This window comes from Lucilia sericata, unplaced genomic scaffold, assembly GCF_015586225.1.
Source record: "Lucilia sericata isolate MDLA Ls3-8-SP2 unplaced genomic scaffold, ASM1558622v1 Contig000806F_arrow, whole genome shotgun sequence".
NCBI classification, from domain to species: domain Eukaryota; kingdom Metazoa; phylum Arthropoda; class Insecta; order Diptera; family Calliphoridae; genus Lucilia; species Lucilia sericata.
In genome coordinates, this window is record NW_023994798.1 from 31,897 (window position 1) to 58,317 (window position 26,421).

The 26,421-nt window shown below is 30.5% G+C and overlaps 1 long non-coding RNA gene across 1 annotated transcript in view; it reads left to right on the plus strand.

Moving 5' to 3' along the window:
- LOC119608198 overlaps window positions 1–26,421 on the plus strand; it is a 167,775-nt gene that overhangs the window by 20,579 nt on the left and 120,775 nt on the right. The window contains exon 2 of the long non-coding RNA XR_005231803.1: window positions 24,463–24,568. This is a non-coding gene — a long non-coding RNA (uncharacterized LOC119608198). The remainder of the gene's footprint in view (window positions 1–24,462; window positions 24,569–26,421) is intronic.

Sequence of the window (26,421 nt, forward strand, 5' to 3'; positions counted from 1 at the left end):
ATACCCTCATCAATTTTCTTTAAAAAATAGGAAAATATGAAGCATATATTGAAAAACTTTCTTTCATACGCTCAATTTCTGTCAAAACATACAAAAAAAAAAAAAAAAAAAAACATCAAACCAAGTGTTGAAAAATTCTGTTTCTGTTGTTCGAAAAAAAGTAATAAAAACTTTAAAAGGATTTTCAAAAATACAAATACCAAAAACAAAAAAACTAAAAAAATCATCATCTATTAAATTGAACTTATACACAAGTGCAGCAAGAGTATGTAGACCAAAAAAGTTCACATACCCATTGGCATTAATGGCGGTGATAGGCATAAAGAGAACATACACAACACTATAGCAATAAGTCAGTTATCGTTTTTTTTGATAGCTTTAGAGCTCCTGAATAAAAATTGTAATAATTTCCTTGTTTTTATAGCAGCACTCTTTCCCACGGTCTCTGTTATTTATTTTTGCCCATCACTGCACTATACATTCATTTATCTACGCAGCAATTTGAATGTGTATGAAAGATTTTTTTCTTTTTTTTTTGGCGTCATAAAACTATTGTTAGAAGGCGAATGAACATCTAATACCACATGAGTTGCTGTTGCAGCATGTTGCTGCTTCTATATTAAAACTACGCACTTTGGGAATACAGATTTTCACATGCATCAGTTTACGTTTTGTACATACTAGAGCCAACTTATATGTATCTTGTTGGCATTTCCAGATTTGTATTAGTAGGGGTTTTCGTGTGTTGTCGAGCATATAGGGGGGGCTATAAATCGGGGCGGTAAACTAATTTATTGATAGACCATAGTAGAAACTATAAGCCAGAATGTACGACTATAGTCCAGACTATAGTCCAAACTATAATAGAGACTATAGTCCAGACTATAATAGAGACTATAGTCCAGACTATAGTAGAGACTATAGTCTAGACTATAGTAGAGACTATAGTCAGGACTATAATAGAGACTATAGTCCAGACTATAGTAGAGACTATAGTCCAGAGTATAGTAGAGACTATAGTCCAGACTATAGTAGACACTATAGTCCAGACTATTGTAGATACTATAGTCCAGTCTATTGTAGATACTATAGCCCAGACTACAGTAGAGACTATAGCCCAGACTACAGTAGAGACTATAGTCCAGACTATAGTAGAGACTATAGTAGAGACAATAGCCCAGACTACAGTAGAGACTATAGTAGAGACTATAGTCCAGACTATAGTAGAGACTATAGTCCAGACTATAGTAGAGACTATAGTTCAGACTATAGCAGAGACTATAGTCCAGACTATAGTCCAGATTATAGTAGGGACTATAGTCCAGACTATAGTCCAGACTATAGTAGAGTCCATAGTCCAGACTATAGTAGAGACTATAGTCCAGATTATAGTAGAGACTATAGTCCAGATAATAGTAGAGACTATATTCCAGATTATAGTAGAGACTATAGTCCAGATTATGGTAGAGACTATAGTCCAGATTATAGTAGATACTATAGTCCAGACTATAGTAGAGACTATAGTCCAGACTATAGTAGAGACTATAGTCCAGACTATAGTAGAGACTATAGTCCAGACTATAGTAGAGACTATAGTCCAGACTATAGTAGAGACTATAGTCCAGACTATAGTAGAGACTATAGTCCAGACTATAGTAGAGTCCATAGTCCAGACTATAGTAGAGACTATAGTCCAGACTATAGTAGAGACTATAGTCCAGACTATAGTAGAGACTATAGTCCAGACTATAGTAGAGACTATAGTCCAGATTATAGTAGTGACTATAGTCCAGACTATAGTAGAGACTATAGTCCAGACTATAGTAGAGACTATAGTCCAGATTATGGTAGAGACTATAGTCCAGATTATGGTAGAGACTATAGTCCAGACTATAGTAGAGACTATAGTCCAGACTATAGTAGAGACTATAGTCCAGACTATAGTAGAGACTATAGTCCAGACTATAGTAGAGACTATAGTCCAGACTATAGTAGAGACTATAGTCCAGACTATAGTAGAGACTATAGTCCAGACTATAGTAGAGACTATAGTCCAGACTATAGTAGAGACTATAGTCCAGACTATAGTAGAGACTATAGTCCAGACTATAGTAGAGACTATAGTCCAGACTATAGTAGAGACTATAGTCCACACTATAGTAGAGACTATAGTCCACACTATAGTAGAGACTATAGTCCAGACTATAGTAGAGACTATAGTCCAGACTATAGTAGAGACTATAGTCCAGACTATAGTAGAGACTATAGTCCAGACTACAGTAGAGACTATAGTCCAGACTATAGTAGAGACTATAGTCCAGACTATAGTAGAGACTATAGTAGAGACTATAGTCCAGACTATAGTAGAGACTATAGTCCAGACTATAGTAGAGACTATAGTCCAGACTATAGTAGAGACTATAGTCCAGACTATAGTAGAGACTATAGTCCAGACTATAGTAGAGACTATAGTCCAGACTATAGTAGAGACTATAGTCCAGACTATAGTAGAGACTATAGTCCAGACTATAGTAGAGACTATAGTCCAGACTATAGTAGAGACTATAGTCCAGACTATAGTAGAGACTATAGTCCAGACTATAGTAGAGACTATAGTCCAGACTATAGTAGAGACTATAGTCCAGACTATAGTAGAGACTATAGTCCAGGACTATAGTAGAGACTATAGTCCAGACTATAGTAGAGACTATAGTCCAGACTATAGTAGAGACTATAGTCCAGACTATAGTAGAGACTATAGTCCAGACTATAGTAGAGACTATAGTCCAGACTATAGTAGAGACTATAGTCCAGACTATAGTAGAGACTATAGTCCAGACTATAGTAGAGACTATAGTCCAGACTATAGTAGAGACTATAGTCCAGACTATAGTAGAGACTATAGTCCAGACTATAGTAGAGACTATAGTCCAGACTATAGTAGAGACTATAGTAGAGACTATAGTCCAGACTATAGTAGAGACTATAGTCCAGACTATAGTAGAGACTATAGTCCAGACTATAGTAGAGACTATAGTCCAGACTATAGTAGAGACTATAGTCCAGACTATAGTAGAGACTATAGTAGAGACTATAGTCCAGACTATAGTAGAGACTATAGTCCAGACTATAGTAGAGACTATAGTCCAGACTATAGTAGAGACTATAGTCCAGACTATAGTAGAGACTATAGTCCAGACTATAGTAGAGACTATAGTCCAGACTATAGTAGAGACTATAGTCCAGACTATAGTAGAGACTATAGTCCAGACTATAGTAGAGACTATAGTCCAGACTATAGTAGAGACTATAGTCCAGACTATAGTCCAGACTATATAGTAGAGACTATAGTCCAGACTATAGTAGAGACTATAGTCCAGACTATAGTAGAGACTATAGTCCAGACTATAGTAGAGACTATAGTCCAGACTATAGTAGAGACTATAGTCCAGACTATAGTCCAGACTATAGTAGAGACTATATTGTCTGATTTAAGGTCTGCATTATAGTTTGAACTATAGTCTAGCTGCCTCCCTAATACTAATTTCTTTTACGTACATTTTTTAATACAATTTTTGTGTTGTTCTTTTTGTTTTGGCATCACCGAAACAACAAACATTTTCTTTTTTTTATAATTTTTTTATTGATTCTTTTTTTATATTTTTGTTTTGTTTTTCTAAAAATGCAGTTTAAAATGAAATGTTTCTTTTATTTTGTTATAAAAAAATGCATCATCATTGTTTTAAAAATGTATGTGTTTTTTTTTTTTCTCGTTATTTATTTGTGTTTATAGTGTGAATATTTTTAAAATTCTTGAAATTTTCAACATTTTTTATGTAAGAATTTTTGTTGGTGCTAAATATAAAAATACATTTTGTTAAATTTCACTTTCAATCAAATTTTTATTACACCATTAGATGGAAAAATATCAAAACTTTTACGTTCATGATGATGAATAGTGATTTATTAGCTAATAGCAAATTATATGAAAATTACTTGCTAATATTACAGATTTACGCTTTTCTGTTAAGCAAAGCCTTTAAACGCCTTAGCTAGACGTTAGGGGTATTTTTAGATCAATTAAACTTGCCAGAAGTTGGCTTCAAAAAATCAAATTAATTGATTAAAAAAACGACCGAGTAAACCACTAAATATAAAGAAAATCACAGTATCCGAATATGAAAACTTTTGACTTTTAAAAAAAATCTAGTCCAGTAATCCCCATTTTTGCACTTGTAGCTTATAAATGGAAATCAGCCAAATCGTTCATTAGACAATAGTAGAGATATAGTTATCAAATTTGTTTAAGAAAATCTTTCAGGTTCCAGTGAAGGGTATTTATGATTCGTCTTTTCTAATTTGCCTTAATTCCATTTTTATTTTTCTCCTCCTAATAATAGCTGCGGTATTTCTGCTTTTTGTTCGAAGAAAATTTATATTTGATTTAAATGTTTAATAAACTTAATCTGATTAGAACGATCAAAACAATGAGTGTGTGAAATTTTTAAAAATATTTACTCGTAAATGAATTTTAATTTGAAAATTAAGAAAAACAAAAATATAATGTTTTGATGGAAAAATTAGAAAAATTTATAAACAAATTATAAAGATCATTAGAATTGTTGCTGGCGTACTTTTGGCTAAATATGATGATTAAATATTATTACATTTTAATTTTTAAAATATGATTAATTTTGTATAAATAGAGAGGGATCAAGATGGTTAAACAAAAACATAAGATATTGCAAAATAAATTAATAACAGGCTAATCCAAAGTAAAAAAAGATTATTTTAAGAAAAAAGGCATAAACATATCCTGTCATAATCTCTCATATGAACAAAACATAGATCTCTACTGTTTATTTAGCATAAAACCGCTAAAACCAATTTTTTCATTAAAATCCGGTTTTCTATTTTTCTAAAAAATTCAACTTTTCTATGAAAATTCCACTTTTCTACGAAAATTCGACTTTTCTACGAAAATTCGACTTTTCTACGAAAATTCGACTTTTCTATGAAAATTCGACTTTTCTATGAAAATTCGACTTTTCTATGAAAATTCGTCTTTTCTATGAAAATTCGACTTTTCTATGAAAATTCGACTTTTCTATGAAAATTCGACTTTTCTATGAAAATTCGACTTTTCTATGAAAATTCGACTTTTCTATGAAAATTCGACTTTTCTATGAAAATTCGACTTTTCTATGAAAATTCGACTTTTCTATGAAAATTCGACTTTTCTATGAAAATTCGACTTTTCTATGAAAATTCGACTTTTCTATGAAAATTCGACTTTTCTATGAAAATTCGACTTTTCTATGAAAATTCGACTTTTCTATGAAAATTCGACTTTTCTATGAAAATTCGACTTTTCTATGAAAATTCGACTTTTCTATGAAAATTCGACTTTTCTATGAAATTCGACTTTTCTATGAAAATTCGACTTTTCTATGAAAATTCGACTTTTCTATGAAAATTCGACTTTTCTATGAAAATTCGACTTTTCTATGAAAATTCGACTTTTCTATGAAAATTCGACTTTTCTATGAAAAATCGACTTTTCTATGAAGAATCGACTTTTCAAAGAAAATTCGATTAGTTAGTTAGTTAGTTAGTTAGTTAGTTAGGTAGGTAGTTAGTAGTTAGTTAGTAGTAGTTAGTTAGTTAGTTAGTTAGTTAGTTAGTTAGTTAGTTAGTTAGTTAGTTAGTTAGTTGTAGTTAGTTAGTTAGTTAGTAGTTAGTTAGTTAGTTAGTTAGTTAGTTAGTTAGTAGTAGTTAGTTAGTTAGTTAGTTAGTTAGTTAGTTAGTTAGTTAGTTAGTTAGTTAGTTAGTTAGTTAGTTAGTTAGTTAGTTAGTTAGTTAGTTAGTTAGTTAGTTAGTTAGTTAGTTAGTTAGTTAGTTAGTTAGTTAGTTAGTAGTTAGTTAGTTAGTTAGTTAGTTAGTTAGTTAGTTAGTTAGTTAGTTAGTTAGTTAGTTAGTTAGTTAGTTAGTTAGTTAGTTAGTTAGTTAGTTAGTTAGTTAGTAGTTAGTTAGTTAGTTAGTTAGTTAGTTAGTTAGTTAGTTAGTTAGTTAGTTAGTTAGTTAGTTAGTTAGTTAGTTAGTTAGTTAGTTAGTTAGTTAGTTAGTTAGTTAGTTAGTTAGTTAGTTAGTTAGTTAGTTAGTTAGTTAGTTAGTTAGTTAGTTAGTTAGTTAGTTAGTTAGTAGTTAGTTAGTTAGTTAGTTAGTTAGTTAGTAGTAGTAGTTAGTTAGTTAGTTAGTTAGTTAGTTAGTTAGTTAGTTAGTTAGTTAGTTAGTTAGTTAGTTAGTTAGTTAGTTAGTTAGTTAGTTAGTTAGTTAGTTAGTTAGTTAGTTAGTTAGTTAGTTAGTTAGTTAGTTAGTTAGTTAGTTAGTTAGTTAGTTAGTTAGTTAGTTAGTTAGTTAGTTAGTTAGTTAGTTAGTTAGTTAGTTAGTTAGTTAGTTAGTTAGTTAGTTAGTTAGTTAGTTAGTTAGTTAGTTAGTTAGTTAGTTAGTTAGTTAGTTAGTTAGTTAGTTAGTAGTTAGTTAGTTAGTTAGTTAGTTAGTTAGTTAGTTAGTAGTTAGTTAGTTAGTTAGTTAGTTAGTTAGTTAGTTAGTTAGTTAGTTAGTTAGTTAGTTAGTTAGTTAGTTAGTTAGTTAGTTAGTTAGTTAGTTAGTTAGTTAGTTAGTTAGTTAGTTAGTTAGTTAGTTAGTTAGTTAGTTAGTTAGTTAGTAGTTAGTTAGTTAGTTAGTTAGTTAGTTAGTTAGTTAGTTAGTTAGTTAGTTAGTTAGTTAGTTAGTTAGTTAGTTAGTAGTTAGTTAGTTAGTTAGTTAGTTAGTTAGTTAGTAGTTAGTTAGTTAGTTAGTTAGTTAGTTAGTTAGTTAGTTAGTTAGTTAGTTAGTTAGTTAGTTAGTTAGTAGTTAGTTAGTTAGTTAGTTAGTTAGTTAGTTAGTTAGTTAGTTAGTTAGTTAGTTAGTTAGTTAGTTAGTTAGTTAGTTAGTTAGTTTTTTTTTGCTTAAGATAAATTAAATAATAAAAATTGATTTTATTAACATCATCAGCACCTCATCTTAACCATCGACATTATTGCAGTTTCATCATTTATTGTCATAAAAGAACAATAACAACTTTATAACAATAGTTAATGATTATTTCATTATAAAAATATCAACAACCTTATCTTGCCCCCCTTCTTCATAACAAAATCGTTGCAACAATGTCGCCTCTTTAATGAGAATACAATGAAATCACATCGTAAAATAATTTAATGCCAAAAATCATACAGACACAAACGTGTTACAAGAACGTGCAACATGTAATGACGTTCAACAGCAGCAGCAGGAAGATAAATGTTGTAGTAGAAGTTAATTAAGTTTAAAATTGCCGTTTTAATGGACTCACTCAACCTTAAAATTATTTAAGTACCCACATAAATGTTGACAACATTTTTTTTTTCTACAATACGAATGACAACAAGTAATGGGAGAGAGAGGAAAAATAAATATAACAAAAACAATGACGACATGTTTGACAATAAAAAAACCCGAAACAAAAACAAAACAATAACAAAAGGATAACAAACAAATACATACACACTCACAACTTCATGATATTAAGAGTTAAAGCTTAATAACCCAGCAAACATTTTTTCTTGAGGAAGTCTTTCAGAAGTATCTATCTTCCCGTAATAAGACGATAAAATTGCTCATTTATTGAATTCCCGAAGTACTGTTATTTAGATCTTCTGTCGAAAAGAACTGTTCATAGACTATAGTCTAGTCGTCTATAAGGCCCGTAAATTTTAAGACACAATCTTCCAACTGTTATCTTAAACGTCACGTATTATTTTCTAGAAGAGGGTTTATTATATACTTCTTGATATTAGAAATTCCATTAAAATTTGTAAACTGTGTACAATCTTCCAATTGTCATCTAGAAGTAACATAAAAGTATACTTCTAGAAGCGCAAAATAGTTTTTGTTAAATGAGTATTCTGGTCTGATTATCAGCCACAACCCACAACAGTTTCGAACTTTAAATGTTTGATGGGATTATGAAGGATATAAAAGAGAATGAGAGAGAAATGAGGAAACAACAATATTTACATTACATTTATATATGAGGGCTATACTAAGAAAAAGTACTTGACATTCCTGTCATAAAATTTTGTAATAAATTTAAAAAAAACTAATCTGTCTAAATACTAAAAAACGGTAAAGGTTCTAGCTGACTAATGTTTTCTTTAAATCTACAGGGCTTAAGCATTCCTAAAGTAAACAATAGTATGTACATATAAACTCTATGACAACTGTTGAGCTAGCTTCCCTTTACTTTTAGAACTCTTTTCTTTTTCTGTGAGATGCTAGATTTTTGTTATGTTCGTTTTTCCTTTAGTTTTTTCTTTTTTTTTTTTCTTGTCTTCAAAGGATTTAAAAAGCCATAATTATTACATTTTCTATAAGGAAATATATAAAAAATTTGACTTAAGTCTTACACACTTTATTCTTAATACTCCTACAAGTAGATTTTCTTTCCTTTGTTTTTATTTTAAAATACAATACAAAAACAAAAGGATATTTTTCTAAAAATATAAATTTCTTTTAGTTTTTATAAAAAAGCACTAAAAAGTCAAAGCAAAAGTACAAAACACACTTTGTGTTTTAAGTGCTTTTGTGTTTATTTTAAAAAGGAAGGCAGGCAGGTGGGCTGAACTCTTTAAATAGAAAAAATCAAACACTTGTTTTTGGAATGAGAGAGTGAGAGAAATTGAGGAAACCCTCTCTTTGAAAGAGAGCTATAATTTTCAAAACTAAGCTTAATGAAACCAACTAAATGGGGAAAAAAAAATAAAATGTACATACATATATATAGGCTAGACTATAGACTAGACTATAGACTAGATTATGGACTAGATTTAGACTAAATTATAGACTAAATTATACACTAAATTATAGACTAGATTGTAGGCTAGATTGTAGACTAGATTATAGACTGGATAGAGACTAGACTATAGACTATACTAGATAGACTAGACTAGATATAGACTAGACTAAGACTAGACTATAGAGACTATAGATAGACTATAGACTAGACTATAGACTAGACTATAGACTAACTATAGACTAGACTATAGACTAGACTAGACTAGACTATAAGACTATAGACTAGACTATAGACTAGACTATAGACTAGACTATAGACTAGACTATAGACTAGACTATAGACTAGACTATGAACTAGACTATAGACTAGACTATAGACTAGACATAGACTAGACTAGACTAGACTATAGACTAGACTATAGACGAACTATAGACTAGACTATAGACTAGACTATAGACTAGACTATAGACTAGACTATAACTAGACTATAGACTAGACTATAGACTAGACTATAGACTAGACTATAGACTAGACTATAGACTAGACTATAGACTAGACTATCGACTAGACTATAGACTAGACTATAGACTAGACTATAGACTAGGGACTATAGACTAGACTATAGACTAGACTATAGACTAGACTATAGACTAGACTATAGACTAGACTATAGACTAGACTATAGACTAGACTATAGACTAGACTATAGACTAGACTATAGACTAGACTATAGACTAGACTATAGACTAGACATAGACTAGACTATAGACTAGACTAGATAGACTATAGAGAGCTATAGAACTAGACTATAGACTAGACTATAGACTAGACTATAGACTAGATATAGACTAGACATATAGACTAGACTATAGACTAGACTATAGACTAGACTATAGACTAGACTATAGACTAGACTATAGACTAGACTATAGACTAGACTATAGACTAGACTATATAGACTATGACTATGAATAGACTAGACTATAGACTAGACTATAGACTAGACTATAGACTAGACTATAGACTAGACTATAGACTAGACTATAGACTAGACTATAGACTAGACTATAGACTAGACTATAGACTAGACTATAGACTAGACTATAGACTAGACTATAGACTAGACTATAGACTAGACTATAGACAGACTATAGACTAGACTATAGACTAGACTATAGACTAGACTATAGACTAGACTATAGACTAGACTATAGACGACTATAGACTAGACTATAGACTAGACTATAGACTAGACTATAGACTAGACTATAGACTAGACTATAGACTAGACTAGACTATAGACTATAGACTAGACTATAGACTAGACTATAGACTAGACTATAGACTAGACTATAGACTAGACTATAGACTAGACTATAGACTAGACTATAGACTAGACTATAGACTAGACTATAGACTAGACTATAGACTAGACTATAGACTAGACTATAGACTAGATATAGACTAGACTATAGACTAGACTATAGACACTAGACTATAGACTAGACTATAGACTAGACTATAGACTAGACTAGACTATAGACTAGACTATAGACTAGACTATAGACTAGACTATAGACTAGACTATAGACTAGACTATAGACTAGACTATAGACTAGACTATAGACTAGACTATAGACTAGACTATAGACTAGACTATAGACTATAGACTAGACTATAGACTAGACTATAGACTAGACTATAGACTAGACTATAGACTAGACTATAGACTAGACTATATACTAGACTATAGTCTAGGCGATGTACTAGACTACAGTCTAGACTATATACTACACTATAGTATATTATAGTCTATAGTCTAAAGCCTAGTCTATAGCATTGTCTATATTCTGGTTTATAGTTTAGTTTATAATTATACCCTACACTACTATAGTGTGAAGGGTATTATGCGTTTGTGTTGATGTTTGTAACGCACTAAAATATAGCTTTAAGTATACCGATTGACTCAGAATCACTTTCTGAGTTAATTAAACGATGTCCGTCCGACCGTCCGTGTGTCCATGTAAACGTTGTTATCAAAGTACAGGTCGCAATTTTCAAGATAATTTGATGAAATTTGGCATACATGTTTCTTTTCAAGGACGAAGCCTATTGAAAATGGTTAAAATCGTTCCATTATTTCACCTGGCCCCCATACAACTGACCCTCCGAAAAGAGCTTTTGAGCTCATAATTATTTATAATATAAATGTTCGCACAACTAAATTTTGTACAAGCCTTGATGACCGTGCCGAATTTCTAAATGATCTTACTTCATTTGACCCTAGTCCCCATACAAAGCCCTCCTTCGGAAAATGACTTGAATATCCGCAATTCACTTATTAACACTTATCACATACTATTATTATATAAATATAAATCTATCCAGCCCATTTTATCGGGATCGGTTCACATTTGCTCATATCCCCCATATAAAGCCTCTTTCAGAAAATTAGTTTTTCGTCAATTAATTGCTTAAATAAATCGGAATCGAGGTAATATTCCAGATAAATGATTTATTATGAAAAATAGATCACATTTAATATTCATAACTGGGGTAGGGTATCATATGGTCAGTCACGCCCGACTATACTTTCTTGTTTTTTCTATGGTCTAGTCCATATTTTAATCTATGGCCTGGTATATATTCTAGTCTAAGTAGAACTAGTAGCAGAACTACTTTTATGCTACTCTCCCACTCCGTAGGAAAAGTAATTTCCCTTTCTGTGATGCCAATTTTTGCCCTGAAACTCAACTACACTCCTATTTCTTTTTATCGTATCCTCTCGCTATATCTCCCTCTCTCATTTCTTATAAATAATAAAATGAATGAATACCGGCAAAATGCTCAGCATACTACTACAACAACAAATATAAATAAACAATAGAACTTTTCCGCCAAATGATTTTCCCTAAAAACAAAACATGGTTACAGGTGTTTATATTTTTTTAAATAGAGAATAAATATAAAAAGGCAATTTCCTTAAGAGCGACACAATGAGCATGCTCTCTCCACCAGAGAGTTTATAATAACCAAAAGCTTTTAGAATTGCTATAAAAAAGCTTCTAACACGGTTAAAAGTATTGCTAGTGCTTTGAAAAACTAAAGGAATTTTAAGTTTTCATTTTGGATTTCCCTCGATTCACATGAAATTTTTCCTGCAAATGTTTATTTAGAATTTTGGTTTAAAAACAGTTTCTTTTCAACATTCGTGCCGTAAAGTTCGTGTTAAATGGCGAAAATTATAAATAAGAAAAAAAAAAAGAAATAAATTTAATACATAAAAAACAAAAACAATTAAAATAAAAAAATACTTTAAACGCGCGTCGGTTTGTAATATTTTCAATTTGAAGTGTTTTAGTAAAAAAATTAAAATTTAAACAAAAATTTCAAAAAAAAAAAAAAAAAAAATACTTAAAATTTATGGAAAAAACAAAAATTTGTTTTAAATTATTTACATTTGCAAAAAAAGTTTAATAAAATATTGAGTACATTGCAATTATAAATTGGAATATTTTAATGTTTTTTTTTCTGGGCTTATTTAATAAAAAAAATATAAATAATTTGTATAAAAAAAATTTGCCAAAAATATTTTAGTGTAAATATTTAAATTAAAAAAAAAAATAGTATAAATTCAAGTCAGTGTCCATGTGTGTGTGTGTTTTAGTGTTTTCTTCTTTTAATTAAAATTGATTTCACTTTGCAAAAAAACAGCTGTGTATATAAAAATTCTATATAAATATTTAAATAAATTCATATTATTCATATTTATAAAAAAAATTGTAAAATTAATTTTTTTGTGTAAATATAAAAAATTGTGCGAAAAATATGTAATTTTTCTCATTGTAAATAAAAGAAGAAAAAACTGTTTACAAAAATTAAGTGAAATGAAAAAGTAAGAAAATAATTTTTTAAAAAATTTGTTTTAAATTTAAGAAAAAAAGTGTTGATTTAGTTTTTTTTTTTTAATAAAATCTTTAAAATTTGGAAAATCTTTGGTTAAAGAAAAGTTAAAAGTCTCTATCAAAATGTTGAATTTTAGCTGCAGTTGTTATAGTTTAGACTTTGATTCAGAATTTTGATATGTTTCCACAACTTATAGATAGATCTTTATCTATAAGGTGTGGAAACTGATGGAATTTTGGTATAGTCAAGTCTCATCTGTCTCCTTCGAAAGCTGGGTCATCTGTAGAAGTTCTATCCCATAGTCCATTGTTCCAAAAAGTTGTTACAGAACTTATATGTGTTTATCTGAACTGTGGAGTCAGTAGAAGTTTTATTCTAGTCTATAATCTACGGAACGTTTCCAAGATGTTGTTATAGTGTATTCGAAATTGTCCCCTTGAAAAGTTTTATTGAAGCTGTGGAACCTGTAAAAGTTTTATTGAGTTCTTTATTGAACTTTTCCGAATAGTTGATAAAGAACGTACATATATATGTTTATGTGATCTTTATTAGATCTTTATCTATAAGGTGAGGAAACTGTTGGAATTTCTGTACCGTCAAGTCTCATCTGTCTCCTTCGAAAGCTGTGTCATCTATAGAAGTTTTATCCCATAGTCCATTGTTCCAAAAATGTGTTACAAAACTTATACGTGTTTATCTGAACTGTGGAAACAGTAGAAGTTTTATTCTAGTCTATAGTCTACGGAACGTTTCCCAGATGTTGTGTACAGTGTATTCGAAATAGTCCCCTTCAAAAGTTTTATTGAAGCTGGGGAACTTATAAAAGTTTTATTAAGTTATTTTTTTAAACTTTCCGAAAAGTTTTTAAAGAACTTATATGTGTTTATGTGAAGTTGTGGAAGTTTTATTAGATCTTTATCTATAAGGTGTGGAAACTGTTGGAATTTCTGTACCGTCAAATCTCATCTGTCTCCTTCGAAAGCTGTGTCATCTGTAGAAGTTTTATCCCATAGTCCATTGTTCCAAAAAGTTTTTACAGAACTTATATGTGTTTATCTGAACTGTGGAAACAGTAGAAGTTTTATTCTAGTCTATAGTCTACGGAACGTTTCCCAGATGTTGTGTACAGTGTATTCGAAATTGACCCCTTCAATAGTTTTATTGAAGCTGAAGAACCTATAAACATTTTATTGAGTCCATTCTTGAACCTTTCCGAAAAATTGTTAAAGAACTTATATGAGTTTATGTGAAGTTGTGGAAGTTTTATTCTAGTCTATAGTCTATGGAACCCTTCTAAGACGTTGTTTCAGTATGTTCTTTTGAACTGGTTCCAGAAAATCATAATATTCCTAAGAACTGATTCTAAAAGTAGTGACAACGCACAGTGCTTTGTTCCCATATAACGAATCGACAAAATTAGAGGAGTGTTCTGATTCTTAAAATAGTGACAAGGCACAGTACTTTGTTTCCATATAACGAATCGACAAAATTAGAGAAGTTACCACAGGACTATGAAATTTGGTATGGTAGTGGCTGAAATTAAGAAAATTTGTAAATTTCAATCAGAAATCGGTGCAAAGACCACGCCCATTTCTCCCATATAATAAAGCGTATGTTTGTCTATCTATATTTTATGTTAAATTAGAATATGTGTGAGTGTGTGTGACTAGTAGCTTATTTAACAAAAATCCTAAATTTCTAAAAAATCGGTCCAAAGACACGCCCACACCTCCCATCTAACATAAAGCTTAAAAACCTCTTTGTATCTACAGTTTTCATCAGAATGCGTTCAATATTAGGATGTGTGTATGTGTGTGTCTGGTAGCTTATTTAATCAAAATTTTGAATTTCTAAAAACATCGGTATAAGGACACGCCCACCTCCCTTATATCAGCTATTAAAAACTAAACTACAGTTCTCATCACAGTGAGGGCTATAAATGTTTGTTAAAATAATAAATAAAAATTCTGCATTAAAAAGCTGTAAGAAGGTATTTTCTGAAGGGCCTTTGTTTTGAGGTCAAATGAGGCCCGACCTTTACCAAAATTGGTCGAATTTTTTAAACTTATATGTGTGCTCTAAAATCCTATTGCGGGATACGGATGTAGGGAGGTTAGGTATAATAGGCTTAATCTTGGGCCAAGAGAAGAGTATGTGTCAAATTTCATAAAATTATCTTGAAAATTGCGACCAGTGGAGTACGTACAAGGTTTACATGGACACACAGACGCATGTACAAACAGACGGACATAGCTTAATCGGCTCAGGAAGTGATTCTGAGCCGTTTGGTGTACTTTAAGATGGGTGTGGGAACAATATTTTTGGTTGCTACAAATAACAGCACAAACGCAAAATACCCTCCCCACTATAGTAGTGTTGGGTAAAAAAATTTGGTCAAGAAGAATGAAAAACAAATTGTGTTGGATAACAGTTGGTTAAAAGGTCCACAATAGTTGGACGAACCTCTGGATTCGTTCTAATAAAGTTCAAACTATCTTTCGGCCAAGCGGAGGAATTGAAGTACCGCTATATTCTTTTGAATTCTTTAATTATAAAGATCAGGGCCCAAATTACGACATCTCGAAATCTCTTCCGTCATTTCTGTTGCATCTAGAAGAGCCATGAGAAAATTGTAGCAATTTATTCGTACGTGTGTCAACTGCTGGTTTCCTAAGACCCCTAGTATATGCTCAATTTCGTTTGAATTACTTTGAACGACATGCAGGCGAACTTTTTGTTCTAAATCTGACCAACCGATTTTAGCAATCTTAAATAAAATTTGGGAATAACAGAAGAGATTTGTTGAAATTTCGTTCCCCAAGCTCCTTCTATATAGGTCTTGTAGTGCTTCAATTGGTTTCATATTTCTAGCGAATATTTTGGTAAATTTTTCAGTTGGACCGATATTGGTCAACACCAAACATTCTTTATTTCAATACATATATAGACAAATATAGCATAATATAAAACAAATGAAAAAAATTAAAGTCCAATGTGTTCAATTTAGTCATATTAGTCGGTCCATGATATTTAGAAAGAACAGGGGTTTTAAGTTCAAGCTTTCTATATCAATCGAAATCTCTGTGAGACTTTAAAATAAGATATCGATCTATACAAGTAACCAAAATTCCAAAACTTTCAGGTTAATTTAGTTTTGCTGCTGGTCATCTAAGGAAATATAATGACAAAATCAAAAGAATTTTAATTACCTTTATATAAAATGTATAAAAACAATCAAAAACTAAAGTAAATGTACCTGAAACTTTACCATAACTTTGATAAGCTTCAAACTAAAGTTTTTTACATTAAAAATAATTTCCTTCCTAATTCCCACATTCCCTTAAGAAAGAACTATAAACACTTTTCTTCTAATAACTAGTGACTAGTCATTTAAAATATTCATAATGCAAAAAAAACTTCTACACGTGTTTCTAAAAACTTCAAAATTTGATTTTTAAACTTTGTTTAACAAGAAAATAAATGAAGTAACTAGAAGACGAGAACAAAAAAACAAAAAGGTGAGGGAAATCTTTTGTCTTCTGCTTTGTCCGGATTAGCCATTAAAAAGTAGATGTTGTAGATGGTAAACAAGTGTTATTAACTTTAAGTTTTATTCTTGGAAAAGACCCAGTAAATTGGGAATCAACTTACGCAACAGGAAATATGTAGTAGTGCTGTAATATTCTACTACTTTTGATTACTCAATACTACTCAATACTTTTCGTTTGGGTACTCAATACTACTCGATACTTTTAACGGTTTTATTTTAAATTAAAAACGAGGAATTTTTCCTTTTTTTAAGTAAAGTTAGACCAGACATCACACCTCTTTTGAGACATTTTATTTTTTTAGATAGCGTCGATAAATATTTGTAACTTTTTAACTATTATTGCAGTGTTTAAATTATTTTTACATTGATTTGATATTGCTAAGAGTTGCATTTCTAATAATGATATGGTCTATATTAGATTTTAGAGCTGTATTTTTTCACATCATAGCCGTTAAATTTAAATAAGTTAAATCCATATACAAGTCTGAAAGTATTGAGTAACTACTTTTTAGTATTGAGTACCCAAAAAATAGGGCAAATACTCGATACTCGATACCCACTACTCAATACTTTAACAGCACTAATATGTAGATATAAAGATGGCAAAAACAAAAGAAGCTAGAGAGAGGGAGAGATTAGGAGAAAAAAGGAAAACAATAAACCTGTAGTTATTAGACTACAACAATATGGGTATTTTGTGACTAGGAAACAACCATATTTTACATACATACATACATACACACACAGAGAAGTAAACATACCCACGTAAAAATCAAATTAGTTAAATTTGGGGATTCTTAAGGGAAAAAGTGGGTATTCTATCAAAGAAGTTGAAAAATGTTCTTAGTCTATAGTCTAGTCTATAGTCTAGTCTATAGTCTAGTCTATAGTCTAGTCTATAGTCTAGTCTATAGTCTAGTCTATAGTCTAGTCTATAGTCTAGTCTATAGTCTAGTCTATAGTCTAGTCTATAGTCTAGTCTATAGTCTAGTCTATAGTCTAGTCTATAGTCTAGTCTATAGTCTAGTCTATAGTCTAGTCTATAGTTAGTCTATAGTCTAGTCTATAGTCTAGTCTATAGTCTAGTCTATTAGTCTTAGTTCTATAGTCTAGTCTATAGTTAGTCTATAGTCTAGTCTATAGTCTAGTCTATAGTCTAGTCTATAGTCTAGTCATAGTCCTAGTCTATAGTCTAGTCTATAGTCTAGTCTATAGTTAGTCTATAGTCTAGTTATAGTCTAGTCATAGTCTAGTCTATAGTCTAGTCTATAGTCTAGTCTATAGTCAGTCCTATAGTCTAGTCTATAGTCCTAGTCCTATAGTCTAGTCTATAGGTCTAGTCTATCGTCTAGTCTATAGTCTAGTCTATCAGTCTAGTCTATAGTCTAGTCTATAGTCTAGTCTATAGTTCTAGTCTATAGTCTAGTCTATAGTCTAGTCTATAGTCTAGTCTATAGTCTAGTCTATAGTCTAGTCTATAGTCTAGTCTATAGTCTAGTCTATAGTCTAGTCTATAGTCTAGTCTATAGTCTAGTCTATAGTCTAGTCTATAGTCTAGTCTATAGTCTAGTCTATAGTCTAGTCTATAGTCTAGTCTATAGTCTAGTCTATAGTCTAGTCTATAGTCTAGTCTATAGTCTAGTCTATAGTCTAGTCTATAGTCTAGTCTATAGTCTAGTCTATAGTCTAGTCTATAGTCTAGTCTATAGTCTAGTCTATAGTCCATTCTATAGTCTAGTCTATAGTCTAGTCTAGTCTATAGTCTAGTCTATTGTCTAGTCTATTGTCTAGTCTATAGTCTAGTCTAGTCTATAGTCTAGTCTATAGTCTAGTCTATAGTCTAGTCTATAGTCTAGTCTATATTCTAGTCTATAGTCTAGTCTATAGTCTAGTCTATAGTCTAGTCTATAGTCTAGTCTATAGTCTAGTCTATAGTCTAGTCTATAGTCTAGACTATAGTCTAGTCTATAGTCTAGTCTATAGTCTAGTCTATAGTCTAGTCTATAGTCTAGTCTATAGTCTAGTCTATAGTCTAGTCTATAGTCTAGTCTATAGCCTAGTCTATAGTCTAGTCTATATAGTCGAGTTAATATATTTTTGGTAACAGATCCAAAAATTGTCCTTTTATTGCAAACCCGGATTTTGTACATATGACCTATTTGTGTGAGTGTATCTGTGTAGCTATTCCTCTGCCGGATATATTTTCTTAAGGAAATTAGTCTTTACAACTTGTGAGTGTGTGCTTTGCTTTCTTTTTCCTTTTGTTTTCTTTTGTCTTCCTTTCCTTCTGTGTGCCTTACTGAGTTTACTGAATCCCGTACCTTAAGGAAATGTATTCTCACATATAGAGTGTCTTTATGCTACTATTTTATTCGTTATAATCTCTATTTGAATTTCGGTTAACATGAAACAAAACGTAGACACATGCGAACATATGTATGTATAAGTATTTACACTAGTAATACTTTGAACATAACCCAACAAACATTAAAACAGACGTTTGATTTCAAAACTCAAAATAAATTTGTGCTATTTTTTTAAATTTGAGATATAAGTATTTCAGTATTGAATCTCCCTAATTCTGAAGAAATTTTTGAAAATTCGAAATCAAAATTCAATTCTATGCTGGGTAACTTGTACTCTTGCAAAGCCAAAGTGTAAAGGAAACCAACATCAAATCCCTTTGAAATAGAGCCATTAAGATGTTTATTGTTTTTTTTTGGATGGGAAATTTAGGAGGAAAAAGTATAATATGGGGAGCTTAACCACCCATCAGCATTAAAGAACACAGTTTTTTGTAAGAAAAAAAACTTGTAATAACTAGGAAATTTGGTGATGAGACACCCAAATAATAAAAAATATGAAAATATTTATAGGAATGTTTATTCAATATTATGACAATGTGCCCTGGATATTTACATCATAATGAAGCAATGGACATTCCTTGAAGCAGAGCAGGACTTTTATAAATTAAATATACATAAATGTTTATTTAAGTTGTAAGGAAAGGGAATTACTTCTTTACTTTTCCATATAAACGATTCAGTTGCTAGAGTTTTGTATCCAAATTATGTCATCTAGAACTGAACTAGAACTGAACTAGAACTGAACTAGAACTGAACTAGAACTGAACTAGAACTGAACTAGAACTGAACTAGAACTGAACTAGAACTGAACTAGAACTGAACTAGAACTGAACTAGAACTGAACTAGAACTGAACTAGAACTGAACTAGAACTGAACTAGAACTGAACTAGAACTGAACTAGAACTGAACTAGAACTGAACTAGAACTGAACTAGAACTGAACTAGAACTGAACTAGAACTGAACTAGAACTGAACTAGTACTGAACTAGAACTGAACTAGAACTGAACTAGAACTGAACTAGAACTGAACTAGCACTAAACTAGAACCTGAACTAGTACTGAACTAGAACTGAACTAGAACTGAACTAGAACTGAACTAGAAACTGAACTATAACTGAACTAGAACTGAACTAGAACTGAACTAGAACTGAACTAGAACTGAACTAGACATGAACTAGAACTGAACTAGAACTGAACTAGAACTGAACTAGAACTGAACTAGAACTGAACTGAACTAGAACTAAAACTGAACTAGAACTGAACTAGAACTGAACTAGAACTGAACTAGAACTGAACTAGAACTGAACTAGAACTGAACTAGAACTGAACTAGAACTGAACTAGAACTGACCTAGAACTGAACTAGAACTGAACTAGAACTGAACTAGAACTGAACTAGAACTGAACAAACCGGAACTAGAACTGAACTAGAAACTAGAACTGAACTAGAACTGAACTAGAACTGAACTAGAACTGAACTAGGAACTGAACTAGAACTGAAACTAGAACTGAACTAGAACTGAACTAGAACTGAACTAGAACTGAACTAGAACTGAACTAGAACTGAATCTAGAACTGAACTAGAACTGAATTGAACTAGAACTGAACTAGAACTGAACTAGAACTGAACTAGAACTGAACTAGAACTGAACTAGAACTGAACTAGAACTGAACTAGAACTGAACTAGAACTGAACTAGAACTGAACTAGAACTGAACTAGAACTGAACTAGAACTGAACTAGAACTGAACTAGAACTGAACTAGAACTGAACTAGAACTAGAACTGAACTAGAACTGAACTAGAAACTGACTAGAACTGAACTAGACTACGAACTAGAACTGACTAGAACTGAACTAGAACTGAACTAGAACTGACTAGAACTGAACTAGAACTGAACTAGAAATGAACTAGAACTGAACTAGAACTGAACTAGAACTGAACTAGAACTGAACTAGAACTGATATTTCATCCTAAAACATAAACTCTAACTGAAATTTTTAACCAGCTTAAGTTTATGTACTATCTGTAAATTAACACACTCAACTAAACTTGTAATAAATTCCTAATAAATCTTAAACAATTTATAAAAAATTAAAAGCTAGAAAAGATTTTCAAAAACATTTACTTTGTTCCAAAAAATATATATGTAATGTAATAAAGACAACAATGGAAACAAAGGATTAGATTGTTAAACTTAGCAGACTTTTTTCCACTCGTATAAAATGAAAACTTTTTTGTTTTTCATTCCAAAGACATATTGCCAGCATTACGCTTGCTATTGTTTTAAAAATCAAAATGCAAATAATACAAAACATATAAAAAAGATTTAGACAAAAGAAGGACTAAGTAAAACTTTAAACCTATAATTTATAGCTTTTGCAACAAATTTGCCACCATTTGTTGTTAGAAGAAATAATAAGAATTGATTAATGATTTCAAATTCAAGCCAAAAATACTTAGACACATTCTTAAGGAGTACAAGGAATTTTCTTGTTGCCAGGCTTTACTCTCCTCATTAATGGAGGGTTTTTTTTTTGTGGGAATAAAATTGTAATTTACAGCTTCATTAGGCGGTTAAATAACCATTGGCTAATTTAGGCAGAAGGGATATAAAACTGGGTTTATTTGTGGATTGGGGGAAATGTGTTGAGAAAATTTTTGAAATGTAGTGTAGAAGATAAAAATGTAATTAATTTTGTAAGCAATGAAGGGGATAATTAAGCTATTTCTCAGAAGGATGGAATACCATGAAATCCATTTATTTGTAATAGTGAGGACTAGAATAATATTAATAAAATCTACAGTATTAAAAAATATAATGCATAACATTTTTTAATCTTAATGTTAAAATATTTTTCCTTTAATTTCAGATCTAGTTCAGTTCTACTTCAGTGCTAGTTTAGTTCTAGTTCAGTTTAGTTCAGTTCTAGTTCAGTTCTAGTTCAGTTCTAGTTCAGTTTCTAGTTCAGTCATAGTTCAGTTCTAGTTTCAGTTAAGTTTCTAGTTCAGTTCTAGTTCAGTTCTAGTTCAGTCTAGTTCAGTTCTAGTTCGTTCTAGTTCAGTTCTAGTTCAGTTCTAGTTCAGTTCTAGTTCAGTTCTAGTTCAGTTCTAGTTCAGTTCTAGTCAGTTCTAGTTCAGTTCTAGTTCAGTTCTAGTCCAGTTCTAGTTCAGTTCTAGTTCAGTTCTAGTTTTTATTTTTCTAGTTCAGTTCTCGTTCAGTTCTAGTTTCAGTTCTAGTTCAGTTCTAGTTCAGTTCTAGTTCAGTTTCTAGTCAGTTCTAGTTCAGTTCTAGTCAGTTCTAGTTCAGTCTAGTTCAGTTCTAGTTCCGTTCTAGTTCAGTTCTAGTTCAGTTCTAGTTCAGTTCTAGTTCAGTTCTAGTTCAGTTCTAGTTCAGTTCTAGTTCAGTTCTAGTTCAGTTCTAGTTCAGTTCTAGTTCAGTTCTAGTTCAGTTCTAGTTCAGTTCTAGTTCAGTTCTAGTTCGTTCTAGTTCAGTTCTAGTTCAGTTCTAGTTCAGTTCTAGTTCATTTCTAGTTCAGTTCTAGTTCAGTTCTAGTTCAGTTCTAGTTCAGTTCTAGTTCAGTTCTAGTTCAGTTCTAGTTCAGTTTCCTAGTTCAGTTCTAGTTCAGTTCTAGTTCAGTTCTAGTTCAGTTCTAGTTCAGTCTAGTTCAGTGTCTAGTTCAGTTCTAGTTCAGGTCTAGTTCAGTTCTAGTTCAGTTCTAGTTCAGTTCTAGTTCAGTCTAGTTCAGTTCTAGTTCAGTTCTAGTTCCTAGTTCCGTTCTATTCAGTTCAGTTCAGTTCTAGTTCAGTTCTAGTTCAGTTCTAGTTCAGTTCTAGTTCATTTAGTTCAGTTCTAGTTCAGTTCTAGTTCAGTTCTAGTTCAGTTCTAGTTCAGTTCTAGTTCAGTTCTAGTTCAGTTCTAGTTCAGTTCTAGTTCAGTTCTAGTTCAGTTCTAGTTCAGTTCTAGTTCAGTTCTAGTTCAGTTCTAGTTCAGTTCTAGTTCAGTTCTAGTTCAGTTCTAGTTCAGTTCTAGTTCAGTTCTAGTTCAGTTCTAGTTCAGTTCTAGTTCAGTTCTAGTCAGTCTAGTTCAGTTCTAGTTCAGTTCTAGTTCAGTTCTAGTTCAGTTCTAGTTCAGTTCTAGTTCAGTTCTAGTTCAGTTCTAGTTCAGTTCTAGTTCAGTTCTAGTTCAGTTCTTGTTCAGTTCTGGTTCAGTTGTAGTTCAGTTCTAGTTCAGTTCTATTTCAGTTCTAGTTCAGTTCTAGTTCAGTTCTAGTTCAGTTCTAGTTCAGTTCTAGTTCAGTGTTCTTCAGTTTCAGTTCTAGTTCAGTTCTAGTTCAGTTCTAGTTCAATTCTAGTTCAGTTCTAGTTCAGTTCTAGTTCAGTTTCTAGTTCAGTTCTAGTTCAGTTCTAGTTCAGTTCTAGTTCAGTTCTAGTTCAGTTCTAGTTCAGTTCTAGTTCAGTTCTAGTTCAGTTCTAGTTCAGTTCTAGTTCATTCTAGTTCAGTTCTACTTCAGTTCTTGTTCAGTTGTAGTTCACTTCTAGTTCAGTTGTAGTTCAGTTCTAGTTCAGTCCTAATTCAGTTCTAGTTCAGTTCTAGTTCAGTTCTAGTTCAGTTCTGGTTTTAGTTCTAGTTCAGTTCTAGTTCAGTTCTAGTTCAGTTCTAGTTCAGTTCTAGTTCAGTTCTAGTTCAGTTCTAGTTCAGTTCTAGTTCAGTTCTAGTTCTTCTAGTTCAGTTCTAGTTCAGTTCTAGTTCAGTTCTAGTTCAGTTCTAGTTCAGTTCTAGTTCAGTTCTAGTTCAGTTCTAGTTCAGTTCTAGTTCAGTTCTAGTTCAGTTCTAGTTCAGTTCTAGTTCAGTTCTAGTTCAGTTCTAGTTCAGTTCTAGTTCAGTTCTAGTTCAGTTCTAGTTCAGTTCTAGTTCAGTTCTAGTTCAGTTCTAGTTCAGTTCTAGTTCAGTTCTAGTTCAGTTCTAGTTCAGTTCTAGTTCAGTTCTAGTTCAGTTCTAGTTCAGTTCTAGTTCAGTTCTAGTTCAGTTCTAGTTCAGTTCTAGTTCAGTTCTAGTTCAGTTCTAGTTCAGTTCTAGTTCAGTTCTAGTTCAGTTCTAGTTCAGTTCTAGTTCAGTTCTAGTTCAGTTCTAGTTCAGTTCTAGTTCAGTTCTAGTTCAGTTCTAGTTCAGTTCTAGTTCAGTTCTAGTTCAGTTCTAGTTCAGTTCTAGTTTAGTTTTAGTTCAATTCTAGTTCAGCACTACGGAACCACGGAATAAATGTTTTTTGGATGCTTAATCTTGATTACAGTAAAGACATTTTGATCAAAAAATATATACCCTAATTGAACCTCATTCTTAATTAATCATTAAATTTTTATTTAATATTTGTAAAAAAAAACCCTGTTTACATGCAAATTTTAACAATCTCGTGCTCGATTTGCTCCAATTCTTGGTTAAGTACATGCATATGTAAATGCATGATTTTGCATGTTCAATTTTATGCTAATTTCTTACCATAGTATTTTATATTGTTTTTGTTAACGTTACGTTATACTTTTTGAAATAGAAAAACTAAAAGAAAATATGCATAAAAAATTGTACCAATAAGAAAATATTGCAAGATTTTCTTAGGTCTCTTAAAATGTTTGTATAAATTTGTTTAATACCAGCGGCTTTTTTCCATTTAAAAATGAATTTAAGATTTTGTTTGAATTGTAATTGTAGTTTTAACTTAAATAAACTAATAAAAAATATTATCTTATTATTTTAATTTTTCCTAGAATGCATCATAAAGCATTTAATGCATTATTTAGCGTCTACTCAATGCACAGCTGCTGTTGGCTGAATACTGAACTGAGGTTTTGGGGAAAGTTTTTAAACTAAAAGGTAAGTGGTTTTTTTCATTTAAAGTGTAAAAATATGTAAATTTCATATTTTTATACAATTTTATTATATTTTTTCTTCTCATGAGGTATAGTTTTGTTTTTGTTTGTGAAAGCAGAATTTTTCCTAGAAATTTTAAAGGAATTTTGTGCTTTATTTATTTGAAAGTGTATAAATAGTTCATTTGGTGGGGAAAAGGGTATATTAGATCAGATGCAAAGTTTTTGTATACAGTGGGGGTTATAATTTTTTTCAATTGAAGTTTTCTTTAATTAAATGTTTAATTAAGCAAAAAATTTAATTTAAAGAGGAATATTTTAAATAAAATAAAACACTGTATACTTAGTGCTTTGTACTTTATACTTTATACTTACACTTTATACTTTATACTTATACTTTACTTTATACTTTATACTTTATATTTATCTTTATACTTTATACTTATACTTAATACTTAATACTTAATACTTAATACTTAATACTTATACTTTATACTTTATACTTTATACTTTATACTTTATACTCTATACTTTATACTTTATACTTTATACTTAATACTTAATACTTAATACTTTATACTTTATACTTTATACTTTATACTTTATACTTTATACTTTATACTTTATACTTTATACTTTATACTTAATACTTAATACTTTATACTTTATACTTTATACTTTATACTTTATACTTTATACTTTATACTTTATACTTTATACTTAATACTTAATACTTTATTCTTTATACTTTATACTTTATAATTTATACTTTATACTTTATACTTTATACTTTATACTCTATACTTTATACTTTATACTTTATACTTAATACTTAATACTTTATACTTTATACTTTATACTTTATACTTTATACTTTATAATTTATACTTTATACTTTATACTCTATACTTTATACTTTATATTCTATACTTTTTGAAGTATTAAAAGATGTATAATAATTCCACTTTCGATAGAAACGAAATTCTTTGTCAGTCCCCTATATTAAGAGTTTCTGTGTTATTTGTAATCAAAATATATATTTTACTTCCCACTAGTAAATTTTTATTGCATATTTATTTTATTAACTATTTATTATCGCTCTAATTACAGAGTTTTCTAATTTATGTTCCCAAAACAAAAATCTACTTTAATCTCATTTGCAATGATTAAATTATAGTTTGTATTACTAGTCTGGCCATTTCATTTCATTTCCATTCATTTATTAATGTTTTTATCATTAAATAATGAAATAGTGTAACAACAAATTTAATTTGGTTTTATCTTTTGATGATTATTCTAGGAAAATTTATTAGTTTTTAGGAAACAATTATATTTAGCTTTTTGAAACTATTATAATTCTTTTTTTAGTTAAAAGTAATAAAAACCAATAAGTTTTATGTGGGAATATTTTTGTTTGTTTTGGGTTAAAATTAATTAAAAGTTTTAAATGGAAATTAAAGTGGGAATACATAAATGGTGGGGGCCACTTCATCACTTTGATATTTTATATTAAGACTTACTCCACTATAAACGTTTTTCTACTAATGTTGGGAAAGTATTGAATAATGCGTAACGAATAAAAAAAATTATCAATTCGGAATATGTATTACAAAGGAACAAAAAAATATGTATTCCGGATCATTATTAGATTCTAAGACAATCTAGCAATGTCAGTCCATTTATCTGTTAGTCTGTCTAACTTAATGTACGATAGGGCCCACAATCATCGTTTCTTCACACATATATATGTACATATGTATGAGAGCCTCCGTAATTGTTTAGTAATAAATAAGTTCACTATGCAGGCAATCGTAATACAAAATTCTTCCAAAATCTGTTTTATGAATCCGGAATTTA